Source organism: Phalacrocorax aristotelis, chromosome 1 (assembly GCF_949628215.1).
Source record: "Phalacrocorax aristotelis chromosome 1, bGulAri2.1, whole genome shotgun sequence".
NCBI lineage: Eukaryota > Metazoa > Chordata > Aves > Suliformes > Phalacrocoracidae > Phalacrocorax > Phalacrocorax aristotelis.
In genome coordinates this window covers 179,868,915-179,888,850 of record NC_134276.1, presented here as the reverse complement: position 1 = coordinate 179,888,850, position 19,936 = coordinate 179,868,915, and positions in this window count along the sequence as shown.

Genomic DNA, 19,936 nt, shown 5'->3' with positions numbered 1-19,936 from the left:
CCCTTCCTCCTGCAACTCTGCAGTTGTGCTGACAGCATTTTCTGAAAATGTCTGCACCCAGCATCCCTCCAAAAGGGGAATTTCCCAAGACAAAGAGGAAGCCACAGTAGGAGAATCTGCCCAGGGCTGGTCAGAAGACAGTAGGTGTAACTACTGGGATCTCCTTTTCCCTAATCCTACTCATTCACACCATTGGGCACTGTTTCATTCAATTAAATATTAGGAAAAAATGTCCCAATCAGAATTTTTAGTAAGAAAAAAGATCAGCAGGAATATAAGGATATGACCCATTTTGAATAAGGAAGCAGTTGAATAATAAAATTCCTGAAGGATTTCAGCTAAATGTTAGATGAAACTCCAGCACCAGAGAGCAGGTATAACATGAATGGGATTGGTGAGTTTGAGTCAAGTTACCATTCTTTTAATACATTTATAGAAATGAAGGATTGATGGACAATCATCAAATCTCCAGGTTTCTGCCAACCACCATGTAACCTCACCATGACAGCTTTTTTTTTCTTTTTCTGAAAACCTTAGTGAAAGTCATGTTTAAACATGCTCCTGAGGATGTGCTGCCATCTACCTCCTGTAGTTTCACAGATAATAGGGGGACTGTGGCTCAAGAGCCAGTGATGCCGGCAGGCTCAATCCCTGTAAGTGGCTGAAGTGAGGATGTTTCAGCACCCACAACCCATGCTGGGCTGAAGCAATCCACGGTGCTGCTACAGGAGGTGAGTACTGCTCACTACCTGCACTGGGAAGAGTGAAGCCATGGGGCAGTGTCACTCCTCCCTCTACTCCACTGAAGGCAGGCAAATGCCTGGTGGCACACCAAAATGTCCGGGCAGGTGTTGCACCTGGCTGAGTCACATCATGCTGGCACTTGTACCCTCTGCATGAAACAACACAGGCGGGAATGCTGCCTTCACTGCCACACACGTATACCCTGCATTAACAGCACCTTCTTCCATTTTATTTCCTTGCTGAGCTTCTCAGAATATTTTCTGTTTGGATTTGTTTCATTGATTTAAAATGCAGAGAAAGGAAAGCAAAGTGGATTTTTTGCTCAGCAACATTCCAAATGAAGCAAGTTGGAAAAAAAAAATTAAATAACCAAGGTATGGCTTGTTATTCAGAAGGGTGCCAAATATATAATATGTAATTACTGTCATATCTAACTGTTTTTGTAACTTGAATAAAATGAAAGACAAAATAAAATGCTTGCTTCATTGTTTCTTTCTGATTCACTGCCTACAAACCTGTAGTGCTTGAAGAGGATGTCAAAACAAGAGCTGGATGGGAACTTTTCAATTAAATGTTTTTCACCAGAAAATGCTGTTTCATTGAAACCAAAACTTTTCAAGGAGATCTATATCTATAGTTGAAACTTTTGTTAGAAAGGTTTTGGAGTTCAGAATGATATTTCTGATTAAAAGGAGAAAGAGACAGACAGATAATCTTAATGCACAAGACCAAGCACTGCCTGAGTTTGATTCCCCTCACCAGGTGAGTGAATGAATCACTGCCGTACTAAACACTTTCTCTCTTTTCCCTCATTTATTTTTCTGACAAATTTCAACAGCCTTTTAGTCATCAGTGTAACTAAAATAACTGTTGAAACCTCAAAAAGTTTTGCAAGCTAGAGTTCTCATTTCTACCTAGCCCAGCTAATAGCCAAATGTATGTGTCTTCTTGGGATGTCGCTTCAACTCCAGTTTCAGAAAGCTTTAAGTCTAAGAAAGATTAAAATAAAAGCGTAAACCAGAGAAATTTCTATAGGGGACATCAGATATAAGTTCTTGAAACAGGTCTGTGTGACTCAAAGTGTGGCTAAACACTGTTGTCCTGCTTTTTTGCAAATGTCCAAAACTGACCTTTGTCAAGTAGTTACCCAACAATAGGTTTTGGGCAGGCAATCCAAGCTAATTTCTTCAGGGCATTCAAGGATGAGGTATACCAGGCTTGGGAGCCAGAAAATAGCCAAGTAGCATGCAAGTGGTTAGCAAGCAAACTGAGGGGGATCTTCCTAAGACCAGGAAGAAAGCACCACTGATGGAAGCTGGGTAATGATGTCACTCCATCCTTCAAAAAGGGCAAGAAGGAGTACCCAGAAAACTGTAGGCCAGTCAGCCTCACCCCCATCCCCACAAAGGTGATGGAGCAGTTAATTCTGGAGGTCATTTCCAGGCATGTAGAGGAAAAGAAGGTTATCAGAAGTAGTCAACATGGATTCACCAAGGGGAGATCATGCTTGGCCAATATGATAGCCTTCTATGATGAAGGGAGAGCAGTGGATGTTGTTTACCACTACTTCAGCAAGGCTTTTGACACTGTCTCACATAACATCCTCATAGGTAAGGTTAGGAAGTTAGGTAAGTGGACAGTGAGGTGGACAGAGAACTGCCTGAATGACAGAGCTCAGAGGGTCGTGAACAATGGGCCAGAGTCTGGATAGAGGCCCATAACTAGCGGTGTTCCCCAGGGGTCTGTGCTGGGTCCAGTTCTGTTCAACATATTCATCAATGACCTGGGCAAAGGGTCAGAGTGTAACCTCAGCAAGTTTGCTGATGATACAAGACTGGGAGGAGTGGCTGATACACCAGCAGGCTGTGCTGCCATCCAACGAGACCTGGACAGGCTGGAGAGCTGGGCCGAGGGGAACCTCATGAAATTCAACAAGAGCAAGTGCAAGGTCCTGCACCTGGGGAGGAACAACCCCATGCACTGGTACAGGCTGGGGGATGACCTGCTGGAAAGCAGCTCCACTGAGAAGGCCCTTGTAGTGCTGGTGGGCAGCAAGGTGACCATGAGCCAACAATGTGGCCTGGTGGCCATGAAGGCCAGCGGTATCCTGGGGTGCATTAAAAGGAGTGTGGCCAGCAGGTGGAGGGAGGTTATCCTCCCCCTCTACTCTGCCCTAGTGAGACCACATCTGGAGTGTCCAGTTTTGGGTCCCCCAGTTTAAGGAGGACATGGAACTGCTTGAACAAGTCCAGCAGAGAGCTTCCAAGATGATCAGGGGACTGGAGCATCTCCCTTACAAGGAAAGGCTGAGAGACTTGGGTTTGTTCAGCCTGGAGAAGAGAAGACTGAGGGGGGATCTGAGGGGGGACTGGACTCTGATTTTCAGTGATGCCAACTGACAGGACAAGGGGCAATGAGCGCAAGTTTGAACACAGGGATTTCCACCTGAATATGAGAAAAAACTTCTTTACTGTGAGGGTGACAGAGCAGGGGAACAGGCTGCCCAGAGTCTCCTTCTCCAGATATATTGAAAACCCACCTGGATGCATTCCTGTGCCCCCTGCTCTAGGTGTGCCTGCTCAAGCAGGGGTGTTGGACAAGATGATCTCCAGAGGTCCCTTCCAACCCCTTCCATTCTGTGATTCTGTATTGTGCATCCAGACACCAGAGCCTGTGGCCCTTAGCAGTGGAAGCCATCCCACCGCCACTGTGCTCATTTTAAAAGTGTTTGGGGTGGCACTTGTTTGTACATATTCTCTGGATAGCTTTGTAGGCTGTGCTTCCTTTACTGTCTCTTCCTAAAGAAAAAAAAAATTGAAAAACCACACACAACAAAAGCAGGAGGTTTAAAATACCAAAGACCTGTATAATACTTAAGCCTATTACTTGTAGTTCCATGATCTGACAAATGTCTTTTCCCAGGTGGGAATCCTGATTTAAGAAATGCTGTGGCTGTGGCATATCTGTGCAGGACTCAGCTGATGAAGAATCTTCATCCAGGAACTTAACCATCAGTTTAATGCAAGCCCCATAGGGCTGGCCAGTGACAGTAGGCAGGTAAGTAGAATATCATGATCGATGATCACAATGGCTGGTGATAGACTGGCAAGACCTAACATTGACACCTGACATGAGGCCGTTATCCATCACGGCTCCAACTGCTGTCTTCTGATTACAAGGGGGCTGAATTATTGAGCAGACCTAATTCATGGCAAGCTGCCACTTGCAGTTCTGGGAAGGGCGAATGTAATAAGAAACAAATGCCTTGACTACAATTTTGTATTGTCTCCAAATCTCTCCCATTATGCTTCTCTACTGGGTAAAAAAAGGCGAGGGGGGAGGTTTAACTGCATGCTGAATGGCTTTGCATGGTATTGACAGGTATTCAGAGGCAGTAAGTCTGTCTGTCTCCAAAGAACTAGCACCAAAAAATGTTAAGCCAGTGGGAACGCAGCACCTTTGAAAAGGAGAAGGCTCACTTAAAATTTTGGCAGGATCAAACCCTCTATTACAGTCATCTCTTCACCCCCCAAAACTCTCAAAGAATATGAACTTCTAAGACTATAACTGAATGTAAAATCATCAGCAAAAACATGCTTCAGTCACATAATTTATTTGGAAGTGCGTCAGTATAGAAACTGGCACTTGCCCCATCTATGTTCGTAGTCCAACTTCTCTGCCACAGAGAGCCAGGACCTGTGATTTTCAGTCCAAGGGCATTTCTGACATTTCAACATTCATTTTCACTGTGAAGTCAAAAAGAAAAGTTCAGGCTTTCACGTCTCCCCCCTAGAGGAGGAGAGCTTGGTGACAAGACAAGGTGGAACCAGTGATGCCAGCGATGGAGGATGGAGCTGCCTGTGGGACATGGAGCAGCACTTGCCTCTTGCTCCAGGCCACACGCTGGGCACTGCCACCATGCCAGGGACCCTGAGGCAGATGGGACTGCAAATTCAGTGCCAGGGAAGGACGTGCCAGGAAAGCACAGCCCTGTTGCACCCTCCCGAAGCCTGGCCCCTGAATTTTGGGTCTTCTCCAGTTAAATGAATCAAGTGTGATCAGGAGCAAATGCGATCAAATAACTGATTCATAAATGTTCGCCTGACCTTTTAAGAGAGGGTGAAGTAAAACTCTCTCCATCAAATACAGGTAAGTAAACTAACAGTGGGGAAATACCATCTCTGATTCAGCACTGAAAGAAATAATAATCTCAATTATTTCTTCCTATAAAATTGACTCCATTCTGGTTCCTCTTTATGAAAAGTGCCTATAAATTTGCTTTGCATAAGAAAGGAAGCAATGACAAAACCAACTACAGACTGTGAAGTAATACTTTTGTATTAAAAGAAGTTCCTAATGGAAAACCCCCTTTTCTCCTACTCAGAGATATTTTCAATTATCTTCAAAATATGAGATCCCTGAATGGTGCACAACTTCCCTCAGCGATGCTGGTACAGTGCCATTAAAGTCAATGAGATTACACATGTTTGAATGATGGCAGAATACAGCCCTGCATGTTTATTGCAAATGCATTTGTAAAACGTGTTTGAAAGGATAAAAAGTGCATAAATAAATGCAGCATCTGTGAATATCAGCATTTTTACTGATTAGATGCATGTGTTTTTAAATGAACTCATGCAAACATAGGTGGATTTCTGGCTTTTTCCTTCAAGTGACCTTCCACCCTTTGCAAAGTTGCCTGGCCAGGCCTTATCTCCCGGTCCTCTACCTGCAACTTCAGCAAAATACTTGAAAAAACTCCTGTAAATTTTCAGCAGTACAACCATCACATTAACTGTGTATACATTTCTATTTTGAGAAGAAAAAGCTGTGTGTATTTTGATTAATTGTCTTTGACAGACTAATCTAGGAGCATGAATAGGTTGTATTATAGACTATTAACTTCCTAGCAGTCCCAGTGCTGGGAGTGTTTCTAGAGAGGCAAGTCTCTTTTTGATCCTACCAGACCTTAATGATACTGTTTGTTTTGATATTAGCAGTGGCATTTTTAAAAATTCAGTATTAATTGAATCCTGATTTCTTTATTATTTTCCACATACTGTGCTTTTCCGTGAGAACCGTGACTCATGCCAGCAAATGCCTGGAGAAATATCCTCACCTTGTAAACTGCAAAATACATTCTACCATCCAGTTAATTTATGGCAGCAGTTTGGAAGTCTGCTGAGCCAGACACAGCTGGCTGGCAACGAACGCATTGTTATTAAAGATGAGCAACGTGTGACATTAATCTCAAATTAATTTTTGAGAGAAAATGCATGCAAATTGCAAAAGCCTATAACAAAGGAGCAAAAGAAAATGGTGCGATACGTATTTGCAAATGGTCATTTCTGTGGCAGGTTATTAATACACATTAATTAGTTATTCCTAATTTTCTCCAGTGATTGATTGATGTAAAAAAGAAACCAGTAGAGAGACCTGAGTATTGGATGTACCAGGGCTGAAGTCCTTTGCTTGGAGCTGACCAGAGGGGTTGGGTAACCCTGATGATAACTCCATTTAGCTGCAGGAATGCCTTTGAGGAGCTGAGGCAGATTGTTGAAGTCGCAGGTGTCATTTTGTGAAACTGCTACTCACATGAAAACCACAAACTGTCAGGTCTGCGCCAGGACTTTACCTCGAATAATCATGTGTAAAGGCTGTGCCTCTGTGAAGCACTGGCTGGGGTTTCCTAACACACTCTCCCGGATGGGCAATATAGAGATCACGCTGTATCGGAAAGAGAGAATTTCTGCAGAAGGGTTTGGCTATAAAATCAACATTGTTTTAATTAGAATTTTCCATAGGAAACATTGCCTTTTCATGAAAAATTCTGTACATTCAAAATGTGTAAGAGCTGTTTGTTTTTTTCGCCAAGACCTGCTGAAAATCTGGGGGGGGTTCTAGCATCACTGCTTCAATGAAAAGAAACAATGTTCAAAGAAAAGATGTATTTTTCAAAAGGTTTAGTTTAAATAAAGTTCAATGTTTCTTAAAAAAAAAATGCTTTTGATGGAAATCTTTTAGCCTGCCCTTTTTCAGAGAACAACTCTTGCTGGCAGAGTAAATCCCCCCCGAGTCATTTACATCGAAACGCTACAAAACATTATTAGGAAACGGAAACCCCATCGAAATCACTGCAAATCAGCCTCTAAATATCTGCAAGATTTTCTGTGTGTCATCCTTTTGAAAGCCCTCCCTAGCACACCACAAAGTTTTGGTAAGAGCTGCACATCTGACAGCCCAAGCCTGAACAGTCAGAAACAACAAATGGTACCTTAAAACCTGTATGGGAGGCCATGGGCATGGGCTGTGTGGGATGCAGTTTTCTTTGATGCCAGCTGTAGAAGACCGGGTGGTCTGCAAGGCAGGTGTTTTTTGTTTTGTTGTTTTGTTTTTTTTTTTAAATTTACAGAAATCCATAGCACATCCTAGGAGGAGAGGTATGTTTCCTGTGATTGCTACCATGTCCAGCAACTGTAAATTGCTGGTTTTCCATCTGTTCCCCACCACAATCCCCAAACTTTTGCCTGGTCACGGTACCCTCCATGGGCAATAAACACAGCCAGTGAGGGGAAAAATTGCACATGAAATGCTGCATATTCTGCAAACTCTGACTTCACAGCCCCCTATCCTGTCCTACTGTGTCAGTGGGGGATCCTGCCCACCCAGGGGGACCATGGGAAGAGCAGCTTGGGTACCTCATCTGACCAGGCTCAGGGACTTCCATGTCCAGCTCATCCTGTTCACATGCAAAATGTGGTTTTGTGCCTGTTTTTCAGGCTGCCTACCCCACAGGCAATTTGCAGCAAGCCTGTAAAGACAGGTTGATGTCTGCTATCACCATAGATCTTACCCAAAACTGTGCCAGTCTGTGCTTCTGCAGTCTGCCCTGCATGGGAGGTGGCCTCTCTACCTACCCTCAGCAGCTCTGGGCAGATGCATCTGAGAAGGTGTGAAACAGTTATGGATAAACACCAGGACAAGAAAACCCAGCTCAGTCCCTCTTGCCACTTGAGATAAATGCTGTGCTTGCTTAAGATGTGCCAGTGTATTGGTCTGTAGACAAAGAAGACTTTGCTTGTGGAATTGATAACAATAAATTATTTATCATTGCCACTATTTATTGACTAAATATAAGTTGACCATCTCAAAATAAATAAATAAAAGTTGACCATGAAGATCACGCTGATCTTCAGCTCTTCAGAGCCTGCTCTGATCAGAGACATGTGTATCTTATATTGCCTGAGGGTCACGTAGGTACATTTTGCCTAGGAGGTCCCTCCCTGACTCTTCATTCCTGATGATCCCTTGCTTTGCAAGGAGCTAATTTCCTCCTAATCTGTATCCGGCAGTCAGTGATGATCATCTCACACAAAGCCTGGCTGCAGTTGTTGGTGAGCTAGGAGAGCAACACATTCCCATGCACCCCATCAGGCAGGTTGCATAGAGCCCGTCCTGGCCCCTGCCCAAGTCTCCTACAGAGAAATGTGGTTTTTTTGTACTGGGCAGCAGGTCTGGTGGCAATCTCAGGCTCAGAGGGGCGTGAAGAGGAAACAAAGAGGATAAATAACAACCTGCAACGGGGCCAGAAACCATCCCAGAGCTCCTGCAGTCACATGCACGGTACCAGTGTGGGACCGCATGCTCCCCTCTGCCTGGGGATGGAGGATGGAGATCTCTTCCCAGAGCTCCAAGTCCTCCTCACTTTTGGCTCCATGCAGTGCACAGAGCTGACAAGATCCTGTCAGGAACAAAGTCAGGAGAAAAGGCACACAACAAAGTGCTGATGTGATTTGTTCAGTCAGTGAAGCCTCAGTTACAGGGTGTTACATTTTTACCCTTTTAAAATTAACGAGTGTTTTCCACCCTTAAGTATGCCAGGCATAGCTCCTGCTCTACTCCTATGTCCACTTTCCTCGGGAAACAAAGCTTATGTCATCCTGTTGGTCAGAGTGTTTCTCAAGGTTGGTCTTGCACTAATTTTAGCACTCATGGCCAATTTCAACCAGATTTGGTGGCAGGGCATGAAACACGGAGGGTTTGGAAGAGAAGAAGAAACTCTATCAGGCCCCACCAAAGAGGAGTTAGATACCAGGGAGAGCTGTGCTGAACAATGAGAGGGTGAAATCTGTCTAATTTGCTTCATATTGATATTAAATATTCATATAAGTAATTGTAAGTATATCTGCTGTTATATTATTAACAAATTTGCTTTGCTGATGATAAGTTGTAGTAATCAGTAATAGTACATAACTACTTGGTTGTTGCTGTTATTTGTTGTACTACAATACTAATTGATTCTAATATTGATTGCTACTATCCTATTGATTGCTACTATATAATTGATTGCTGCTAGTAATTTGTAACAGCCTGGTAAATATATATTTGTTCCTATTCAATTTATTAATCATAGATATATTTGCCAGTGGTGATTTTTGTGGAACTTGTTGTAATTTGTAATTAAATTAGATTTAGATGACAAAGCCTCCATGTCCTTTTGTGTTACAGAATCCTACAAATCCACAGTTGTGATCTCTACACTAACCCTTTAGGTCATGATACCCTGTCAGGACCCTGTGTTTCCTCACTGCAGAGGATGTGCCATGTGTGCACTGAGCAGGTGAGGTCTAAGCCCATGGGCTCCCTGCGAGGCAGAGCTGGGGACGCAGCTGCCCCTCCTCAGGGTCTGGAACTGCACAAGGGGAAGAAAGAAGAAAACAATTCAATGTTTTCAGGTTTTCCCGAGAAGTGACTGCCCAACAGGTGACACTTTTCTAAAGGCAATACTACACTTTACAGTCATGCAAAGAGAAATTTCTATTTTTTTCTTCTTTTTCAATAGGTTCCTTTTTTAAGTGGTAGCAGTGGTGGCCATAGATCAAAGCAGATTGTAGTATGCTGAGGATGATGCGTCATCCTTTGAAATACACTTGCTTGGGATGAGCGCTGCTGGACACACAGCAATTTGATTCCCTTCAGGTGCCATAAAAATCTGTCTAATAATAGTAATAATTATTTTTTCCCTACACTTTCATTGCAGTTTCCTGACATTATGAGGAGCTGGGGAGCTTTGCCCCTGAAATCCCGAAGAAAAGGCACTGGATTGCTGCGCACAGGAGACTGGCGCGCTCCATGCAGAAATATGGGTGAGCCAGGCTCTGCTTTCACTTTTCAGACGACCTCTTGCATTAGTCCTATGGAAATGCCCTAAGCCAGAGCAATCATTTGTGGGTTTTCTTCTCTGTGCTCAGTCCCTTGGTGAGTCTTGCTACTTGGCAACTGTAGTGTGCAAATGCCAAAACCAACGACATGGCGGGGGGGTGTTGTTTTCCCCCAGTTTACTCTATTCACATGATTTTCTCAGGAATTCAGAAAACTTTCTTGCATGGGCACAGGCTCAAAGAGGAAAATAGCTGTGTGCATAGAAGGGCAAAGCCACCTGAAAGGAAAAATACTCTTAATTCCTCTAACCTGAGAGTCTGATATTAAGAAATACTGGGCATCCATAGCTTCATAGCTACTGAACTCAGTGGCAGCTGCCAGTGCTTGATGGCTCCCAAAACCAAAAGTTCCCTATGGGAATATATTGCTGGTCTAAGGGGACTTGTGCTGAAAAACTTTAGACAAGTACATGGGTGGGTTAGTGGCTAGCCAAGCTGATCTAATTTTAGAAAGCCGCAAACACATAACACTCCAGCCAAGGGTGAGAAATTTACTCTTGGATGAATTGCAGATAAATGAATCAGACTTTCACATGCCTGTCAGTGCGAGCTTGCTAGACTACATGCAACTGCCACAAAATGGTCTGTAGCGGGCTTATCAGGGCTAGATGCATCCTGTTGTGAAACAGAGTGATCTTGTGATTAAGTCTTGTGCTGGGGGAGGTCTTTATGCCTTGGGCTACATGGTGCAGACACGGTGGCTGCTGAAGAGCCAATGCCACATCTCTCTGCTCCCTGGGCTCATGTCCAGAAGGGCAGTGGTGGCCTGGCACTGGCAATACAGCACTGTGGCAAGAGGGGAGGAAACCCCAGTCCTGCAGCACCAATGTTCTTTTGAGGTACCACACTAAAGCTAACTTGCTTTCACAGCACCCCGGGACACCAATCCATCTCAGACCTCCAAGGGTGCACCAAAGCACAGTCAGTTGTGAACTGGACAGAAGAGCATCTTGGAGAGCTGGTATCTCACACTGAGGTGGCTGCTGCAGTGCATGGGCTCTCAGGAACCTTCAACAAAGACCTTAAATCTTAAGATGTGAACCCATGCCTGAACAGAAAAAAGACTTCAGTGAGGAAGCATAGAGAGTAAAACAGCTTTGTGGCATCATTTGCAGAGGCTGAAGAGAAGCTGCAAGGATCTATCCCAGGCTTTTGCCTCTGCTCTTTCCTGCCTCTTCATAACTTTTCTCCTCCCCTCCACCACATTTCCTCTTCTCTTTTTATCCCTGTGGTTTGAAATAGCAATGTTGCTTTCTCTTGCTTTGTTTGATAGACTTTTATATATATTTAAATCAATATAAATAAAACCTATCTCTATATATCAGTGCATATTGATAATATGATAATAACAACATATATATCCTATATATTATATGCATGATACATATATCACAGAATCACAGAATGGTAGGGGTTGGAAGGCACCTTTGGAGATTATCTTGTCCAGCCCCCCTGCTTGAGCAGGGACACCCAGAGCAGGGGGCACAGGAACGCATCCAGGCAGGTTTTGAATGTCTCCAGGGAAGGAGACTCCACAACCTCCCTGGGCAGCCTGTTCCACTGTTCTGTCACCCCCACAGTAAAGAAGTTTTTTCTCATGCCTAGGTGGAACTTCCTGTGTTCCAACTTGTGCCCATTGCCCTTGTCCTGTCACTGGGCACTAATTAAAAGAGCCTAGTCCCATCATCCTGACACCCACCCTTTAGATATTTATAGGTATTGATGAGATCCCCCCTCAGTCTTCTCTTCTCCAGGCTGAACAAACCCAAGTCTCTCAGCCTTTCCTCATATGGGAGATGCTCCAGTCTCCTGATCTTCTTGGTAGCTCTCTGCTGGACTTGTTCAAGCAGTTCCATGTCCTCCTTAAACTGGGGGACCCAAAACTGGACACTCCAGATGTGGTCTCACTAGGGCAGAGTAAAGGGGGAGGATAATCTCCCTCCACCTGCTGGCCACACTCCTTTTAATGCACCCCAGGATATTGTTGGCCTTCTTGGTCACAAGGCCACATTGTTGGCTCATGGTCAACTTGCTGTCCACCAGCACTCCAAGGTCATTCTCAGTGGAGCTGCTTTCCAGCAGGTCAACACCCAACCCGTACCAGTGCATGGGGTTGTTCCTCCCCAGGTGCAGGACCTTGCACTTGCTCTTGTTGAATTTCATGAGGTTCCCCTCGGCCCAGCTCTCCAGCCTGTCCAGGCCTTGTTGGATGGCAGCACAGCCTTCTGGTGTATCAGCCACTCCTCCCAGCTTGGTATCATCAGTAAACTGCTGACAAACTTGCTTGCATGAAATGAGATTAGGTTCTACCGATAGGCAACTGAAAATAGGCATCTGGACAGATGGTGACAATTGATTTAACTATATCTGCAATGCTTAACAGGGTTGAAAATGCAAGTAAAAAGCTAATGGGAGCCCTGCCCTAGTTAAATCAGCTTCTTATTTAACTTACCAGCACTAATAATTGTTAATTAATTCCAGTTAAACCAATGTTAGAAAGATCTGTTAGGCTTTCGAATCAAAGCTAGTGAAGTTGTGGGACTTCAAAATAATAAGTACATATATAAATATAGACACATATATACACATCTAAAATATATTAAATAAATAACATACTAATATATATTAACATATATATTATGTATTCTGGGCTGCATTAAGAGGAGTGTGGCCAGCAGGTGGAGGGAGGTTATCCTCCCCCTCTACTCTGCCCTAGTGAGACCACATTTGGAGTACTGTGCCCAGTTCTGGGCCCCCCCAGTTTAAGAAGAACAGGGAAGTACTGGAGAGAGCCCAGTGGAGAGCTACCAAGAAGATCAGGAGACTGGAGCATCTCCCTTACAAGGAAAGGCTGAGAGACTTGGGTTTGTTCAGCCTGGAGAAGAGAAGACTGAGGGGAGATCTTATCAATGCTTAGAAATATCTGGAGGGTGGGTGTCAAGATGATGGGACTGGACTCTGATTTTCAGTGGTGCCCACTGACAAGACAAGGGTCAATAGGCACAAGTGGGAACATAAGAAGTGTAAAGAAGCTTCTTTGCTGTGAGGGTGACAGAGCAGTGGAACAGGCTGCCCAGAGAGGTTGTGGAGTCTCCTTCCCTGGAGACATTCAAAACCTTCCTGGACATGGTCCTGTGCCCCCTGCTCTACGTGTGCCTGCTCAAGCAGGGGAGTTAGACAAGGTGATCTCCAGAGATCCCTTCCAATGTCTACCACTCTATGATTCTGTGAATCTGTAATGTTGCAGCTCACACTTTAAATTATCTACCAGTGGCTGCAATCAGTATTTCCAATTCCTTTTTCAAAATGTAAGCATGAAACAAAAACTGAATGGAGGTCTCCAGCAACAGAGTTTTTTTTCCTAAAGGAAGCAGCGGAGCAGACCTGTGCCCTGTGACATGCTCTGCATTCCCTGCAGAGCTATGAGCAGCAAGAGCTGTCCACGTACCCCCAAGGCTAAGCCAGGTCTTGTCTTGGGGTACAGTGATCAGTGTCGGTCAGTGTGGAAAGATGGAGGAGTGAAATTTTCTGCATGACAAAGTTTATGTTACCTATAAGACAGTCAAAATGTTATGCATGATTTGTTTTTCCAAAGGTACCAAGCACTGAAGTCAGAGGACATGAAGGCACTGAGAACCTCAGCAAATGAGGCCCAAAGAGCATCATTACAGAGAAAGCATCTGTGCAGGCACTGAGCAGGGTGATAAACTGCGGAGAGCACAGGAATTACCACCCAGTACTAACCATCTTCCAGCACCAGGCAATAAAGCCATTAGTGTTTATTCCAAAATGCCTAGAGAGGGCTGCTTCTCATCTAGCCCAGATCAAGTGTGTCCACAAAACTCTCATGATCTCTAATAAACAGCTCACGCTCATGTCCTCAGCCTCCTGCCTGCATGGAGACCTCACATACAGCTGTGTGGCCACCAGCAGGTTACATCCCACCAGGGTGTGCCCTGCTCTGCCCCATTGTGCTAACACAGCATTAAATCCACAGCTGATTGTGGTTTGTGCATACTGCAATCTATGAGGGCAGCTTTGCTTTATGCTGCATTCGAAGAACCATCTAAAGATCGAGGCCACTCTTGGAACAGCGTGGGGACCTTCTGCCACTTTGTACCTTTCCCTCTCATGGGTCTCCTCTCCTGTAGACTCCCTAAGGGCAGGACACAACCACTTCTGTCTTTGGACAGCAATCAGCACAGGGGGACCTGAGTCAGCCCTAGGCCTCCTCTGGCTGTTGCCATCAGGCAAATAACAACAACTTTGTACAAAGTACTCTTATAATTTAACTGATTTCAGAAAACAGATTGGACATATAGTCTTAGGAAAACCCTTGGGCAGAGCAGAATATGGCTGATCCTCAGTTCCTTGCTGTGTGGTGAGGCTTTGGTGAGCTGAGCAAGCAGGTGCAGCAGTCTGAGGGCACTTCCTGTTTTTTATACAGGTTTCCCTCTGCGTTTTGCAAAGAAAGTCTGTTTTTTACAAAATAAGACTCAAACAGAAGTGTCACTAACTCAAACTGCAAGTCCTCATTTTTACAGCGATCTTCCTGAGAAACAGGCAAGCACTGAATCAAACAGAAGGAAGAAAAATAAAGCCTAAATCTTCTCCATGGCCCTGAGAACAAGTGATAGAAATCATCAGTGCCTGCGGAAGGTGAGCAGAATTGATTTGCAACCAGAAGAAACTGCTTAGCTGTGCATGAAAGGCTCGACGCTGCTGTGCTGACTCAGGCAAATCTGCTGCTTAAACATGCAGCCCAACACTTCAGATAAGGTATTTTTCCAATGCTCAAGATCTCTGTTCAAAATCAGAGCAATGACTCTGTACCCCGCACATACCAACAAGTGCACACGTGTGTACGTCTTCGTGGTGGAGCAGAAGTGGGTTTCTCCCAGCTGTGGGATGGCTGCACACCAGGCTGCCTGACTTTCTAAAGGCATGTGTCTGCAGTCATATTCGCCATGCGCAATTCAAACATAACCACTGGGCTTTTCAAAGCTGCCTGAAAAATCAGTCAGCCATTTCACTGTGCCCACAGGCACCAGGCCAATTCCCTCTCAGCAAGGTTGCACCATACACTAAGGTGGCCCAGACACTGCCCTCAAACCCATACCCCGTGCTAAAAACTGGACTCCCAGAATTTAAAAAATTAGGGGCAGGAGGTAGAGAGTTTATTTTTCATAATGGAAAGACCATTAGGAAATGGTCCCATCTGTGGGACTCCACAGGCTTCTGAAATGCAGAGTGATCTGGAGAGTGAAGGGGATAGTGGGTGGCAAAAGTTGCAGATGACACCAGATTATTCAGGGTACTTAAACATGAAGCTAATTTTGAAGACCTGCAAAAATATTTTGTGGTGCCAAGTGACAGGATAATATGCAAAAAAGCTGATAAACTGATAAGCAATAAAAAAAGGCTGATAAGCATAGAACAACGTACTTCGGACAAAAAAGATGTACAAGATGACAGGCCTGAACTGCTAACTGCTGAGGAAAGTGGCTTTGACATCACTGTGGAAAGTTCTCTGAAAATTTCTGTCAGTACTCAGGATCTGTTAAAAGGCAAATTGAATGTTAAGACTTCTTAAAAGTGTAGATCACAAAATGGTACTTGTCGTTTTGCCAGTGAATAAATCCATGGTGTACGTGTACCTCAAATAATTTGTGCAGCTCCGGTAATGCCATCTCACAAAAAAACCCAAGCCAAAATTAAAAGGATGATTGGAAGATTCCTACAGAGGTGCAGGGTGGCTTCCGCTGTTGGAGAGCTGAAGTCTCAGAGCCTCCTGTCTGGAAAAACAACAGGCATGGCAGAGACCTGTGGACATGAGTGGTGCAAAGCAAGGGGTAGGGTTTTTATCCCTGCCACCAGGTGCTGTGGGAGACACGAGTAAAAAGACATTGCTCTAGGGCAAGATGAATTCACGGAGGCTTGGTCCCATATGTGACTGCCAGGTTGCAGCCCTGGCTCAGCGGGAGTCCATGTCCCTGACCACTGGAGGCTAAATGAGGTTTTTTCTGTGCTTTCTGTACTCAAGGGCAAGCTCCTGCTGATGGCTACTTTCACAGGCTCTCCAGGTAGACCCTTGAGCTGACCTCCCCTGACTCTTGTTCCTTTATGCATTCTTGTGTTGAATATACGTGGACAGGGAAAGTTGTCAAGATTTATGAAGGTAACCTAATAAAGTCTAAGCAAACTAAAGGCAAATCTTGCTTGTGCTCTCTTAACCTAAATGTATCCAATGAAGATAATCCTGTTTCCTCAAAGATTCATCACACACCTAACAGATTCATAGTGATTTATTTTCCATGATTTATTAATGATCTAAGAAGTGGTTGATATAGTCATTGTTTGCAAAACTATTACAGAAGCCTCACTTGATGGTTTCTTTCTGGCCAAAATTAATGTTAAAATAGACTTAAAATTATTATATTGTGCCTCAAAGACTTTCTATTCTGATTTTTTTTCTTTTCCCTTTCACAGTCTAGAGGTCATCAAGCCTGTAGCAGTGTGTAAGTGAAGGTCTAACAGTGCAGTCTTCGATGACTTTCATATATAGTCTCAGCAGGACACTCTGTACTATTTTCCCTAAACCAATTTTTGTTATTACATTACCTTATTCAGAAGTTCATGGAGACCCATTTCTACCCTTATCAATGGTCAATGGTATCTTTATCCAGAACTGAAGAAGCATGAGACACCCTGACACTTATGGAGTGTAGGAGTCCTTCACTTCAGCACATAAGGCAGAATCTGCCCTGATTCATAAAGATGCAAGAGCCAGGTTCATCAGCTCCTGCTTATACCTGCCAGTATTTTACTCCACAGATAATCTGTCTGCCTCTGGCAGAGCACAGGGATAGTCAAATCCCATCTTGAATGAGGCTTTTAATGGGAAATCTTGCTGACTGCATATATGATGTCCCCTTGAAGGCAACTGGGCTACCCTTGGGTGACCATCACTGCCTGGTAGAGTGCCTGTTAGTGGGTAAGATTGTTGTCTACTTATTTAACCAGCTTGTTGTTGGTTTTTGTTTGAAATTTGTTTTGCTTATTTGAAATAGCAGCATGGGTGCCCATAAAATTGCCACTATTTTGTGTTTGAAATATACATCACTATTATTTTTCCCCTAATGCATTAGGGTAGCATAAAATGTATAAATATAGCTGACAACAAAACAGCTCTTCTTGTTTTATTTTTTATTAATGGGGCTTGTTTATCCCTATTGACATGGACAGAGATGCTCATTGCTCCTTTACACAAAAATGCACAAAGAAAAAAATGAAGTTGGGGAGTATAAACAACTCTGCCTTCTACATGTAGACTTAGCAAGTGAGCCCACACCTCAGCACCCTCCTGCCCCACAGACTTTGCCTGCAGGGAAGGGCAGCTGGCGTGGAAAATCAATGTCAGCTGAGAGCAAGCTTTTTCCCAGTAAAAACGCACTCTGGGCACCCTCCTGTTCATTTCCATTAGGTGACTTCAGGAGCAGAAAGCTGTTCATTGCTGGTTGGGAGTGTGGCTTTGCTCAGTGAGGTTTCAGCTCATTCCCAGCTACAGCTTTGGTAGAAAAACCTCTAAAATACAGCAGCTTGGGTCAGGACATGACTGACCTGCTTCAGAAAGTGCTGTTGTCACTCTCCGATTCCTCACTTTTCTCAGTGATAGCCCAAGTGCATCCTCCCTGCTAGTGCAAAAACTGTCCTCTTAGCAGGAAGAATTTTAAAAATTTTATATATGAAGTGCTACAGCTTGCAACCTCTCTGTCTCCCTTGGGGGTATTGCATTGGGTTGTAGCAGCAGAGCAAGCAGCAAGAGGTCATCACAGCCGATACTACCCCCTAGTGAAACTGGGTACTGAGAAGTGTGCGGTGTCCTCAACATGTGCTCCTGGATTGACTGTAGGCAGCTATTTTTAAGAAAGATTGCTCATGGCTTTTGGAATAATATACTGTGTAAAAACCATGTCACATTTAAAGTGCTTAATAAGTGGAAGATATTATGTAGGGATGGGGTAAGCTCATCTTATCATTTGACACGTGGGTTTATGTGAATAGAGCATGAAGTGTGGTGCAGTACTCATAAGAGTGGACTGGGGCTGGCAGAGGTTTCTCACTTTAACCCTCTTGCTTTGGTGTACAAAGTACCTGGAAGTTCAGGCACTACAGCTTTTAGAAACCATCTCTCACACCTTCCCACCACTGTACCCACTTGTTACCAAATGCCTCAGCGCCCCTTTCCTGCACTAGGCCCAAGCATTGAGCAGAAAATGTCGGATGCGTGTGGTAAGAGCTTACTCATAGGAAAATGACGATAAGCCCGGGAAACACACGCAATGTTAAAAAATGGAAAGGTGACGGAAGAGGCGTGAGCAACCCCCTCCATCACTCCACCCCTTCTCATCACAGGAGGAGAAAAATGCTTCAGAAAAGATCACATGCCTTCAAAAATCTCGCTGCAATGCGCAAAGGAAAGGCTGTTTCAGGAAATATTTTTCGCTCTCTGCGCACTGGGAATGGTGGAGCCAGGCAGCCCCAGAAAAGGCTGATGACAACACTATGGGGGCTGGGGTGAGGGAGGGTGGAGGGGGCTGATGCGGGGGCTGTTGTGGGAAAGGCACCATGTGTACATCCCTCTGCCCACAAATCCAGAGAGGGGAGTCCATCAGAAAAGCCCCAGGGGCTGTGTTACTGTCATCATACCCCCGACCACAAAAAAGTTTTGCTAGAAACTCCATGCAATGACTCAACCCCAACACTCACTTTGCTCTTGGGTGCTTGTCCATCTGCTAGTGGGTGGCGTGGTTGACCCCGAAACATGTACACGTCCCCGCAGAAAGCGGTGGGCTGAGGTGGCAAGGGAAGCCAACAGTCCCATGACAGCAGCCAGACCTTTTGCTGTGCCAAGCAGGGGGTCCACAGTCCACGCTCCTCCATTGCACCCACTACAGCATGAAGCAGTGCTGACAGGTGATTGAGACCTAACACCCTGGGACACAGGGCAGGAACAGATCCTGGAGGCCACCAGCCCATCCCACTGCTGAGGCCGTGCCCAGCCCCAGGCTTGCATCGCAGCCCAGTGAGGGTGGGAGTAGGGTTTAAGAGCAGACCAAGATATGCAGATGTTGGAATAAACGTGACCTCCTCTTCCTGAGTGCCAAGGCTGGCACGAGTGCATGCAGGCAAGTGCCCAGGGTCACAGGGCTTGTGCCTGGCCAGCAAAAAGACTGAGGAGCAGCACAGAGCCACCAGCCCCACCAGATTCCAGGTGCGTCTCTCCATTTTTGCTAGACAGAGTGTTTCTGTTAATCAAAACCTGAATTTGGACTGAAGCTGGGATGTTGTTTTTCTGCTTTCTGTGCTTTTGGAAGATGATTTTTCATTCTTTTTATTCATCAAGCTGCTAAATGACATGAAATTCTAATTTACTAAAAAAAATTTTAACTGTGTTTTGTGAATTTTAAACAGCGACCCACAAAAAGACAAAACAGAGAGAGGATGGTGGCCAGTTCAACACCTTCAGCATATGCGTGTTCTTTTCAGGGCCATAATTACTGCCCAGCTCTTCCTGCAGGCCGACATCTGCCAGGGTAATTAGGGCAGACCCATGCTTGGCACAGGGCAGCCCTGCCTCACCATGGGTTTGCTCCAGATAATGAACTCGGCCAGGCTGTTAAGAGACATGTCTTCTTACCAAGCCATCAAAAATTAATGGGGAAGAAATCAGTGTTTCCTAGCTGACACTACAGAAAGAAATGGTATTTCCCCATTTTATCAGTCACAGACTCTGCTGACTGTAGCGATACCAAGGTGGCACTAAGACTGGCACTGAAAAAAGCCACTGGGAGTCTTACAAACCAGTGGTGGAAAGGGAAATGGCTGGCCCTACTTCTCCGTTCCCAGGCTGAATTTACACCAAGAGCAGCCCCTGATTGGGCTGGTTGGGAATTTTCTCTTGGAATTTC